Here is a 12,151-nt window from a genome sequence, read left to right on the forward strand (position 1 = left end):
CCCATTGAAAATTCCTCCAGAATACGTACATTTTCACCACTTTCTTACTTTCTGAAAATTTTGGTAAGAATTTGATAATGTTAAAGCCCTCAAAAAGCCAATTCATTGCCTGAATAATAATCCCTACAATTTCAATAGGGCCTCACGTCCGTCAGTGCCTGTCAGTGCTCTTGCCCTAATAATGCACAGGAATAGGTAGGAAGACAAAACAACAAAATACAATCCAACAAAGAAAAAATACTGATTATTTTTATATATAAAGTCACACAGGACAGATAAAGGACAGAAAAGCAAACAGACTACAAATAAGCAACAAACATAAAAACCATGACACAAAGAAAACTTCCTCCGTGAAGATGTAGAATTAGGTCACATATGACGTTTCTCTCACACGTTGTGTGGTTTTGTGCGTGTGTGTTTGTGTTCGTTTTCTCCTGTTTGGGCCTTTATTTTGGAAACATGTCATTTCCGGTATTATCACGACCCTTGGTTGTAGCTGATAATAGACCAGCCTTCCTCAGTGCAGAGTATCAGAGTGTCAGAGTCATGGATGTATCATAAGACCATCCATGATTCAATTTTCAATTCTGTTGTATTTGTATAGCACCAAGTCATAATAAACAGTATCTCAAGGCACTTTACAGACAAGGTCAAGACCTTAAAAATGATAGAGAAACACAACAGTTCCCACAATGAGCAGCACTTTGTCGACTGTGAAGACAAAAATTCTCCCTCATTAACTGAAAGAAACCTCTAAGAGAACCAGAATCAATGTGGGCGTCCATCTGCCTCGACCGGTTGGGGTGAGAGAAGAGAGAGTGAGGAGAGAGAGTGAGGAAAGGGACCCCAAACAGTTGTGTAACCATCATGTTTCTCAGTCAGACTGGTTGTTATAATGATTATAATAAATCATTGAAGATTATAGATGTAAATATGTTTTTAAAGATAGCAGCACAAATGACTATAATAATAACAATAATGACTAACAATCATATTAATCATAATTATAATCATAATTGTTGTTGGTGCAGCTCTTGAGTCAGAGATACCTGCAGAATAAGAGAGAGACTGAGGGAGGGAAAATACACAAAGTCACGTGTATTAAAATAAATGAATGTGGGGTCAGACAGACAAAGAGAGGGAGAGAGAAAATTAAAGTGCTCAGTGCATGATGGGAGTTCCCCCAGCAGTCACAGTATACCTTACACTTCAAACTCTCTCTCTCTCAACTCAGAGGTCCAGACAAGCCTGTGTAAAAGCCCAGCTTAGCTCTGGCAGTTCTAACAGTAGCTGTACCTGACTGTTCTGAAACATCCCTCTTAAATGAAAAATCAATTGTGTAACGGGGGTCTTCACATCTCCATCGACTCCCAAGAACACATTTCAGACCAGAAACTGACCAAATAGGCAACACCGGATTGGTTAGTTTGCACCTGAAAAAAGTACCCCAAAATAATGGAATAATATGATAACAGCCCAAAGACAAAACATTTTCAGAATTGTCACCATGGACACGATTGGCTTTTGTGCAGTGCATTCTATTTAGCTGCTCCAAGTCTTAAGTTAGCTCTATCATAAATCATCCCTGAAATAATAGGAGATCAAGAACACTTCTGTGTATTTGGTCTGTACTCAGCTGAATGCAGAAATTGAAATGGACTGATGTTGTCTCAAAACTTCACAACAACTCAAGTACATCAAATACATAAAAGAACATAGGTTGAGAAATGCAGTTCACGTTGCAGGATATTTAGAAATAGCAGATAATAAAAATAAATTAATATTGTGAAATAACATATTGTTCCCTTTGATGATTGATAATAAATGGGTGCTGAAAAGATAGGCTGTTTGGCATTTTTGCAAATCATGTGTGAAATAGAAGAAAAAGCAATACACAGGTACAAACAGCGCATCAATGACTTCTAACACTGTGAGCTCCATTTGTATGATGTTCTCAGATACCATGGCATTGACAGAAAGTAGAAGTGAAGACCGTTTTATCCTTGGTAAAGATAGAGAGGCTCCAACAGCTTTCTCAGTACTTCGAGTCATTGCTGTACTGAAAGGAAAACTGTCACCCTCAGTCACCGTTCATGTTCACTTAGGAACAGGTTTTCGTCCCCTATAGCTTGATCCTGTCACCTCAATGCTTCACTAAAGGGACATAATTAGCCAGGTGATGAGGAGTGCCTGGTGCTCAGAAGGGTTTGATTCACTTCAATTTTATTCTCACCATATTTGTTTAATAGCAATGACAAGAGCAGAAGTTAATAATCGAGTAGTGATTGTCTCAGACCTGGATTCTACAAATTTGGAGTCAAAGGACAGGGAGATGAAAAGAAAGTACAACCAAGAGAGAAAAGCCAATGAAATGTTGTAATGGGATTTGATACAAATAAAATTATTAATAAAAATAAAATACAAATAATATACCTCATTGTACACTTTTTTCAAATTACATTTTTAGTGATTTACAAGGAAGACACAACACACATATGTATATCAATATGATATGAATGCATGCAGACAGAGGTGCCCCTGGATGTACAATAGTGCTATAGTCCTAAAGCACTACAACTAAGGTTCAGGGCCCATCTGAGCCAGCTATAACAAAGAGGTCAGTTTTAAATCAAATGTTTTGCTGGCTCCTAAATGTTTCCTCAAGAGCAGCTCTGCTATCTCTGACAGCACTTGAACATACCATCACCGCCTACTCGCCACCACATATTGGTATAACTCTGAGGACATCTAGTGGTGAACATTAGCAATCATGACTCTGCATATACCAGATAGAGAGCTCTTCGAGGCTTGAGTGACATTGTCTACAATGTGATCATGTAGACATAAATCTGCCTACATGATCACATTGTATTAAATCCAATATTAGGGTGAAAACATGATTTAAAGTTCAGAGAAGGATAAGAATAGTGATAGCTTTGCAGTCGGTTATGCTGAAGGTTATGTTATTTTGGTAGAAAACACTGTATTTACCATAGGGTTTTAGTAACTTGTCAAGGTTTTGCTTAAAACCTTGCTCACAAGATATTGTAGCTGAGCTGGGAATATCATAACAAGAAAAACTCTGTGATGAACAAAAAATATCAAAGAATGCAATTAATGTCACAAATAGCAAAACAAATGCAATATGTCTAGTTTTCAATACACAACTCAACTATAACTGCTAATCAGCAATTCACATTGATGCTGATAAAGATATGTAATAGCTACACAAAAGTATGTGCTCTATACATATAATAATAAACAAATGTTGTTTGTATTGTTTTTAATAAAGCAAAACCTTGAGTCTTACTATGCGTAGCCCTTATTGAGCACTCCACTTTTCAAATCAAATTTTATTTTTATAGCCTAATCACAAATTTGCCAAATCTTTACAGCATACTAACCTACTTCTTTAGACCCCTGAATCAAATAAGGAAAAACAAACAATGTCAAAAAACTTCCAGATGCCACCAGCAGATTAAAAACATCTGGAATGAGGAAGCAACAGCCAGGGAAGAGACCGCAGAATGTCCCAGGAAGGGTCCTGTGCAGACGAGCCTGAGTGAAAAGGAAGGAAGGGGAGAAGAAAAAGGGAAAAAGAGAGGGAGAAGAGAGAGATAGACAAAGCATGGCCGATAGACACAGATACTAGAGGATGCAACAATTTTCAGAAAGTTTATAGTAACCTAGTTGGCAGGACCACATAAACTCTATCATATGTATAATATTTAACATATTAATTCGAGACTGAGTCCAACTTGCCAGAGTTTTCAACATTGGTACAAGGCCTGAGGTTATCAAAGAAAAAGCCACTACTGAAAGGTAATGTGGCAAGATTATTTTTTAACTTGCATTTCAGGGGAGCCAAACAGTCAGCGGGGAGATTATTTGAGAGGAAGGATGAACAATAAGAAAAGATCCTGCTGTCTGCAGACTAAAAATAATCCATGGACAGACAGGAGCTCTGTGTTCTGAAAACAAAGTGCACAGGATGGAGTATAACATTCAACAGGAGGGAGTGGCCCATATATGATTTTCTAACTTGTTAGAAGAACTTTTTACTCTTACATTATCAGACAGTCAGGGGAAGCTAAATCGGGTGTCACATTGTCACACTTTCTAGTTCATATGCATATGTTTATATACTCTATCTCTTATATGCATTTTTGTTCAGAAGCATTTGACATTCAGCCTTTTCACAGCAGACTAAGTAGCTTTTTTATGATTTGAAAATGGCAAGAAGCATCAAGGCAAGTCAATAGCTATCAAGACATTCTGGATAAAAAGGTGGTTTAAGCAATGATTTACAAAAAATGTTTGCCCCCCTTAGTGGGGACAGTGTAAGTTGAGCACTGGCTCCAAAACCGGTCAGAGAGGCTGGACAGAGGTCTCCAACATGTTGCCTGTGAGCTATCGGTATTGCAGCATTATTTTGAGTAGTTCACCAACTGACTGAATTATTAAACAAAAAATAAGTGCACACCTAAGCTCTATTCCCATTTTGTTGCAATCAGATTCAAACCCCCTCAAACACCAAATGTTATGAATTGACAGTCAAATAAGTTAAACTGTTTGATGATTGTTATACTGGCTGGTTACTGAGCTCAAACAAGGAGGTCAGTCAGCTGTGTTATCAAACCATTTTATCTTATATAGACCATGACTGACCAAATATGCCTGGTTTTAACATGGTGGAAAGTAGAGTCTGCTTTTTCTGCTACTGTTAGGGGGACTTTAGAAAATGGCTTGAATGGATACAAATCATTTTCAATCCAATGTGATGAGTAGGTGGACTCAGTGGAGCGGTGTTGGTAGACTTTCCAACAAGGTCTTTCACTGCAATACAAGGAGCCAGGACCACAGGGAATTGCTCACCAAGGGCAGTTCAGATTGTCAGACCACTCTCACCTTGTTTATTTGCCCAGGAAAAATAGTGATTTGGTATTCTTTGGTAATTCTCATGTGAGTGTGAAAAGATGTGATATAGATTGTCTATAATTCTTGATAAAATAGCAGTGACCATTTCTGATGCACCGACATAGATCTTGGCTTAGTCCAAAGTATTCCATTTCTAATTGTCCCAGCTCCCTCAATAATCAACATATATGACTGTTGATTTCATAACCCCAAGATCATTCACAATAAGTCCTGTTGAGTTACTTGCACAGTGAGTCAACAAGTTGGGTAACATAAGCTATGTGAGGGGCGTAAGGATCTTACACTAGATCTCTGACACCATGTAGAAAAGTTAAAGAAAATGTTTAGTTTATTCATGATAACATAATTTCAATATAATAATAATATAATTTCAATAATTAATAATGATGATTTAACATAACTTCAGAATGATATAGTCAATGTTATCGATCATGTCACCATATCAAGCATATAAGATATATGATTTACTGGCCAGGTATAAAGCTCAGGCAGAGGTTTCCTCTTCCCCTGAAAAATGTATTTGTCATGTATATAATGGCTGTGTGACCAAGATGTACAAGCTTATACATGGATACTCTCTGAGGGACCCCGAGAATGATGCAAAGACTTGGTTGGTTGTATGCGTGCCAAGTGATGACATTTTAGCCAACAAAGCCAGAGAAACCTGCCCTTTCATTTTGTCAAAGACGCAAAATTATTTGTGTGCCACTCAAACTGATAAAGAGAGCTCAGTGTGACGGCACCCAGTCTAGATTGATTTCACCTCAAATAAAGGATCCTCAGATCTTTTTTTTTCAGTGGAGAGAGATCATCATTCGTTTTAGCATAGTCTGAAGCAAAAAACTGTTTGAAAAATGGGATGATTCATTGTCTTCCGTGACGTTATGCAGATGGTATATTTCCAGCAGCAATTATGTCATTTGACCTACTAATATTTTTGTCTTATTAAAAAAACAAAAAACACAAGTGATTAGAATCATTCTGAACCATCCCTCAGACAAAACCATGTTATGCATCTTAATAAAGTCTTGGTTGGTATCAACAAACCCACTCTTAGAAAATCAGGATGCAGACCAGGAAGTATGACTCATTACTTAGCACAATCTTTGACAACAGTGGAAACAACAAGCTCAGTTAAATATCTATTTGCTACATGAATGCATAATCAGTTGAAAATGTATACATTTAGAAAATAAATAATACCCAAGGTGATTATGAGACACAACAATGATTTAGTCCCAAACTCAAAATTGTATTTAAACAAATAGGGATTTGTGCAGTTGCAGTTGAATGCATCATTGTGTTCCCAGAGCAGGTTTACTTAAGAATTAATTAAGGCAAATGAAAAGGAGGTAAGAATTATTAGCAAAATGATTCACTTTCAAATTTTTAAAACACGTTTGTGAACCACTAAATAAAATCTGGTCGTGACTAAGTAAATGCATTACACTCACCAAGCATTTTATTAGGTACACCTGTCCACCTGCTTATTCATGCAATCAGCCAGTCATATAGCAGCAGTTTAATACAAACAAATCCTGCAGCTACAGGTCAGGAGCTTCAGTTAATGTTCATATTAAACAACGGGATACCGATCTCAGTGGCTTTGACAGTGGGATGGCTACTTGGGTCAGGTTGGTCTGAATGTTTTTGAAACTGCTGGGAATCTCCTAGGATTTTCATACTCAATGGTCTCTAGAATGTTTACTCAGAACTTAGCCAAAAATCACGTCCGAGGAGAATGGTCAGACTGGCTGGAGCTGACAGAAAGGCTAAGATAACTCAGGCAACAACCCTTTACACAGAAAAGCTTCTGAGACCAAACAACACGTCTTGAGGTGGATGATCTACAACCAGTGTTGGGAAGGATACTTTCAAAACGTATTCCGTTACAGAATACAGAATACATGCCCAAAAATGTAATCTGTAACGTATTCCATTACATTAACTAATCTGAGTAACGTATTCTGAATACTTGGAATACTTTTGGTTTGTATTGCATTTTTTAAGTGTATGATTGCCGCGTTGTTATAGTCAGTGGAGCAGCAGCAGTTTAAACTCTCTCTCCGCCGATGCGGCGGGCCAGCTGGATGTCCGGCTCCCATCCACTCCCACCTCTGTGCCGGCCCCACCGGAGGCTGAAGGACCCCCCCCCCCCCCCCTGCGCCAAGGCTGCCTCGCGCCGTGCTACGATCGTTTCGGCGTCGAGTCTATTTTTTTTTGCGCTTGACGCGAGCGTATCGCTCCATGAAACACACTGAAAAATGATTTTAAACGATATTGATGACATTTTATATGATATAAATGATAAAGTATGCATCCCATAGTTTGTATTCCCCTTCTGTTGTCCTGGAGTTTTAATTTTACCAATTTTACCGATCATATTATTAAATGCCCCCCTCTGCCCATCCACTACAGACACACAAGCAGTCATAAAGATAAAAAGAGAGGGGGGGCGGCGGAGAATACGTAATTTACCCTCGACACCCGACATTGAACGGAGAGAACAGCGGAGAAGTTCTTGAAGATGGATGAAATTAAATTGGGACGCTGTTGCAGTTAATGTTGGAGCAACAAGTGACTATATGCTTTTATACTACTGGGTCAACGGGTGATATTATTAGCGCTGCCCGGCGCTTCAGCGTCCGGTGTGAACCCGGCGTGCCTCGCTGGTCTCCTGCAGAGCCATGACAGCGGAGCTCTGGAAGCGCAGGTCGGTCTTCTCTCACCAGGTGCTGGAAGGGCAGCTTGCGGATCAGCAGCTCCGTAGATTTCTGGTAGCGACGGAACTCTCTCAGAGCCTCGGTTCTTCTTCACGCCGCCGGGGGCCCGGGCGCTCTTACGGCAGCCCTGGTCTCCAGCTGCTTCCTGGGGGCTTTGCCGCTGGTGGATTTACGAGAGAGTGAATAAACTCGAGAAGTACCGTCATGTAATCCACTGATTTCAACAATGTAACTGTATTCTGAATACCATCTATTTAATTTGTAACTGTAACGGAATACAGTTACTCATAATTTGTATTCTAAATACGTAACGCCGTTACATGTATTCCGTTACTCCCCAACACTGTCTACAACAGCAGAGACCACGTCGGGTTCACTCCTGTCAGCCGAGAACACAAACGTGAGGCTGCACAGACTGGAGAGCTGAATACTGGAAAACTGAGCCTGATCTGATGAACCTAGATTTCTGCTGAGGCTGCAGCTGTAGAGTCAAAAGTATTATTGCTATGGCCACAGTTATCATATCAACAAATGTACTGCAACCCCCACTTACCATGTCATACAGTAGAAGTCATCTCAAACTGGTTAATGAACATCAGGTATCTCAATGTAAAAGGAATAGTTACATCTTCTAGACTTGAAACGAAATGAACAACAACCCTGTATTAAGTAGATTGCCTTATACTAGTGTCAGTAATTTACATAATTGTTTAGTCTAGTTGATTAAAGTGCTTTCCCTCAGAGGAATGAGTGTGTATGTGCGTTTGTTGCAGTTCATTTGGGTCCATATCACTGGAAACCAGTCCGGCACAGTTCAAAGGTCATGAGAAGAAGTTTAAAAGTTACACAGTCTTGTGATGTGGAGTCATGGTTATCAGCTTTGAAATCAACTACAGATGTTGAAAACCTCAACCCTTGCCTTATGATGCTGGATGTTGGCTCATCTCCCTGGAGTGAGGGAGAAAAAAACTTCAGAGGAAAAGGAATTACAACCTTCTCTTTGTTTGAAGTGTCCTCAGCACGATGGCAGCAGCTGGCAGCTAATGCAGTCAGTGCCTCAGTGTCTCTATTTTGTTACACAATATCTTACATTTAAGGCCTATGATTCAGGAAATTATATCAAATGAGCACTCACCAAGGGCAGGCCAGGTCAACATAGGCAAATATTTAAAATGTAAAATATTGAAAAGGACCTTTCAGCCTCTGCAGTAAAGTAAAGGATTTCCATGACTGCAGCTTCCAGATATATCAGTGCTTTTCGAAAGCAAATGATTTACATGAGTCCTTAACAGCAGAAGAGGGACAGCCTCATAAATATTCAGGACATTTTTGTTGTGGATTCCCAGATTTCCCTACAGGTCTGAATAACAAGTCCTTCCTTAAAATAACACATGGTTATTTGCAAAACATTTTGTGGCATTCTTGTAACCAGGACATACAGATGACTGTAACTCATTCATTTGTCACACTTAATATGCTGTCCCAGAAAATAGGCCAGCTGCAGTTCATGCTTTAACATGTTGAAGATTACTGAAACCTTTTTCTATGAATTTTAAATGTCACCATCTAATATTAGATCTAAGATACAACTTGTTTCAATATTTCAGCATGTTACTTTCTCTTGCACTCTATTAATGTGTACACCTGCATATACTGTAATAAGTCCAGGAGAAATCAGTTGAATTGGGTTTCAGACTAATAGCAATTCAGTATAGTCAAATAGTTCAGGGATGGGATGCAGCTGTTTTAAGAGGATGTTTCCCACAGCTTACTCTAAGTTGCTTAAAAAGAGTGAACACATGAGCCCCACTTGATTTATGCAGCCAAGACTGCTGAGCCTCATATTATTGTCAGATGAATATAGAGAATAAAGAATAGGGATTTTGTTTTGCTTCGTTTAGATTAAAATCACATGAGGAAGGGATATTTTCACTTCACCTCTTTACAGGAGAAATGGTTACAATCAACAAGGGCTCTTATAGTGTATATTTTCATGGCCAAATCCAAATGTGATTTGCCCCTGAAGTGCTCTTGTCCACTCACTATCTCTTGACTGTTTATGTCACCAATTGTGGCACTGAAGTATTTTATCGATATTGTATGTATTAAATATTTGAAAATAGTGTATTCTGTATGTTTCATTATCTTTTCTTTGCACCTTTACACAAAAAATATCAAAATTTCTGGAAAGAACATGAAACATACATTCAGTGTTTTTGTTCAAATCTATAGAAACAAACAGCAAAAAAGGGATATTGTGTGTATTACCATCTATTTTTATCAAACCTCAAGGGTTTTAAAATAACCATTATACATACAGTGTTTTCAGAACATTGGACAACAATACAATACATACTTCACATTGAAGGGCAATCCAGTGCTTTTGAAAGTAGTCATTGGTCGTTCTTAGATGAATGTTCAAACTGGTTGTCTGTTCTAGTTCAATAACCAAACTCAACAGAAGGTGATCCTGCTTATAATGTGACGTGGAGCTTTCCCTGAGTTGTAAAAAATCTGTGTTTAAAAGACAAATGCTGGCCTGTCACTGATGAAGATGAATTGGGCAACTACAGGGAAAGTACCAGTGGTACACATCCACCAAGGTGTCAGTGTGATAATGATGTTCCTCCAGATAATCTCTGAGAAATAACAGGTTGCTGTGTATTGCCAGGTACAGTTTCTGGATTTGTCACTCAAAAGAATATAGAAAGCTGCCTGTTGATGTTTTTCAGACTATAGGGTAAAATCATGATATTGATGAGCGAGCTATTAGCTAGGTCAAGTTGTCCACAAGTTGTTTAATAACCCGCATATTTGAAGCTTTTGTCAAGTGGCTCTATCATGGCCATGAATAAACAGATATCCTATAACATTACTGGTCATAAACAGTGGTCTTCAAAGAGCACTCAGGATTTAGCAAAGTAAATGTTAAATAACCCAGAGTGCTATGGTTTGACAATTCAAATCTGTCTGGCTGCGCAAGGTGATGAAAAGTTCCAAAATGATGTCTTTATTCTCTATGGTGGCCATGTTCTATGGACTAAGATGCACTCCAAGTGATAAGACCAGTTGGGTCTATCTATCGTGTACATAGAGCGATGAAAAGAGTTATGGATAATTGAGGTATGGGGGCACTCTAGATGGCTATCAGTCTGCAGTGAGGCAATGTACTATCTCCAGTTTTTGGCCCAAATTCATCATAATTACAATTTATCTGGATTAGCAAAGTCCTTAGAAATAAGACATTGCCATACCCCAGCCCTCAATTTTGTGGACATCACTCCAAGTAAGAGTCAGAGCAGTGAAGGAAAAGAGTTGCAGAGAGTCACTGGCAGCTTCAGCTTGGTGTATACACAGAAACACAGTGAAGGACCAGAGGATTATGAATCGATGCCTGAACAGCCTTGAACCCTGGAGACAACTGATGAAGTCACTGATGATAAAGGTCTAAGACTACTCTCGATCAGATCAGATAAAGAAGGTAAGGGCGGATTGCATCTCATTAAACACACACTGATGAAGTAAGTCAAAACACATCAAATATTTGATGTGTTTTGACTGATTGATCAGTTATTTTTAACTGTGAGACTGTTGGTCAGACTCATGAGATTTTAACATGGAGGAAACCCTTTAATGAAGCTAATGTGTATTTATTTTGAGTTTATGAAGAAAAGAAAAGGAGAATGCACGAGGATGGGTTTTCAAACGGTCAAAAGAGACAAATGAAACAAGTGCACCTTTTGTTTCAACTGGACCTAAGGGAACTGCAACTATACTGTTGTGTCATTCTTATACAGAATCCCTGTGTGTCATCTGTCTGGCTTACACAACGAATCCATCACATATACTGTTCATATGGAAACTCCATGAACTCTGGTTTCTTTTGCTTTGCTCTCTTCATGTGGTGGGAGCCCTGTGACCAGAAATTAAAGATTGGGGATCAGGTAGGAGGCCGGCAGCAGCTCGTAGCTCCACCAAGCAGTTTGCCTGCTGCTGTGCTGACTGAGGACTGCCACACACAAAGCATGAAAAGTGTGGATTCCCGCGGCCAAGGGCCCATTTGGTAGGCTCTGTACTCCCTGACCGGCCCATGGAGAAAGGAATGGCTCAGTCAGCAAGCAAGGGCCACTGGAGCGATGAAAAGATAATCCCCCCCCCCCCCCCCACTGCCACTGGACCTCATGCAGCGTCAAACCATTTGTGAGCAGTGACAGAGCCAGATTGGGCCAAGGATATGAGTGGGAAACTTCAAAACCTGCTCATGTTTCTGCAACCGTGAAAGGATTTGTATATCACATTCAGATTTGATGGACTTTCCCATGTTCACCCTGGACAGCCCTTTTTTGTTGACATGTTCAAATAATGAATCTCTTATGTGCGGGATCCTTTTTTCCCCCCTGCACCTGAGTCCTGTTTGTAGTTGTCCGGTAGGGATGCTGTGCGGACCATTCCATCGTCTGTCCCAAGCTTATGGAGTACCGCTGACCCGC

The sequence above is a fragment of the Limanda limanda genome, chromosome 14 (assembly GCF_963576545.1).
Source record: "Limanda limanda chromosome 14, fLimLim1.1, whole genome shotgun sequence".
Classification (NCBI taxonomy): domain Eukaryota; kingdom Metazoa; phylum Chordata; class Actinopteri; order Pleuronectiformes; family Pleuronectidae; genus Limanda; species Limanda limanda.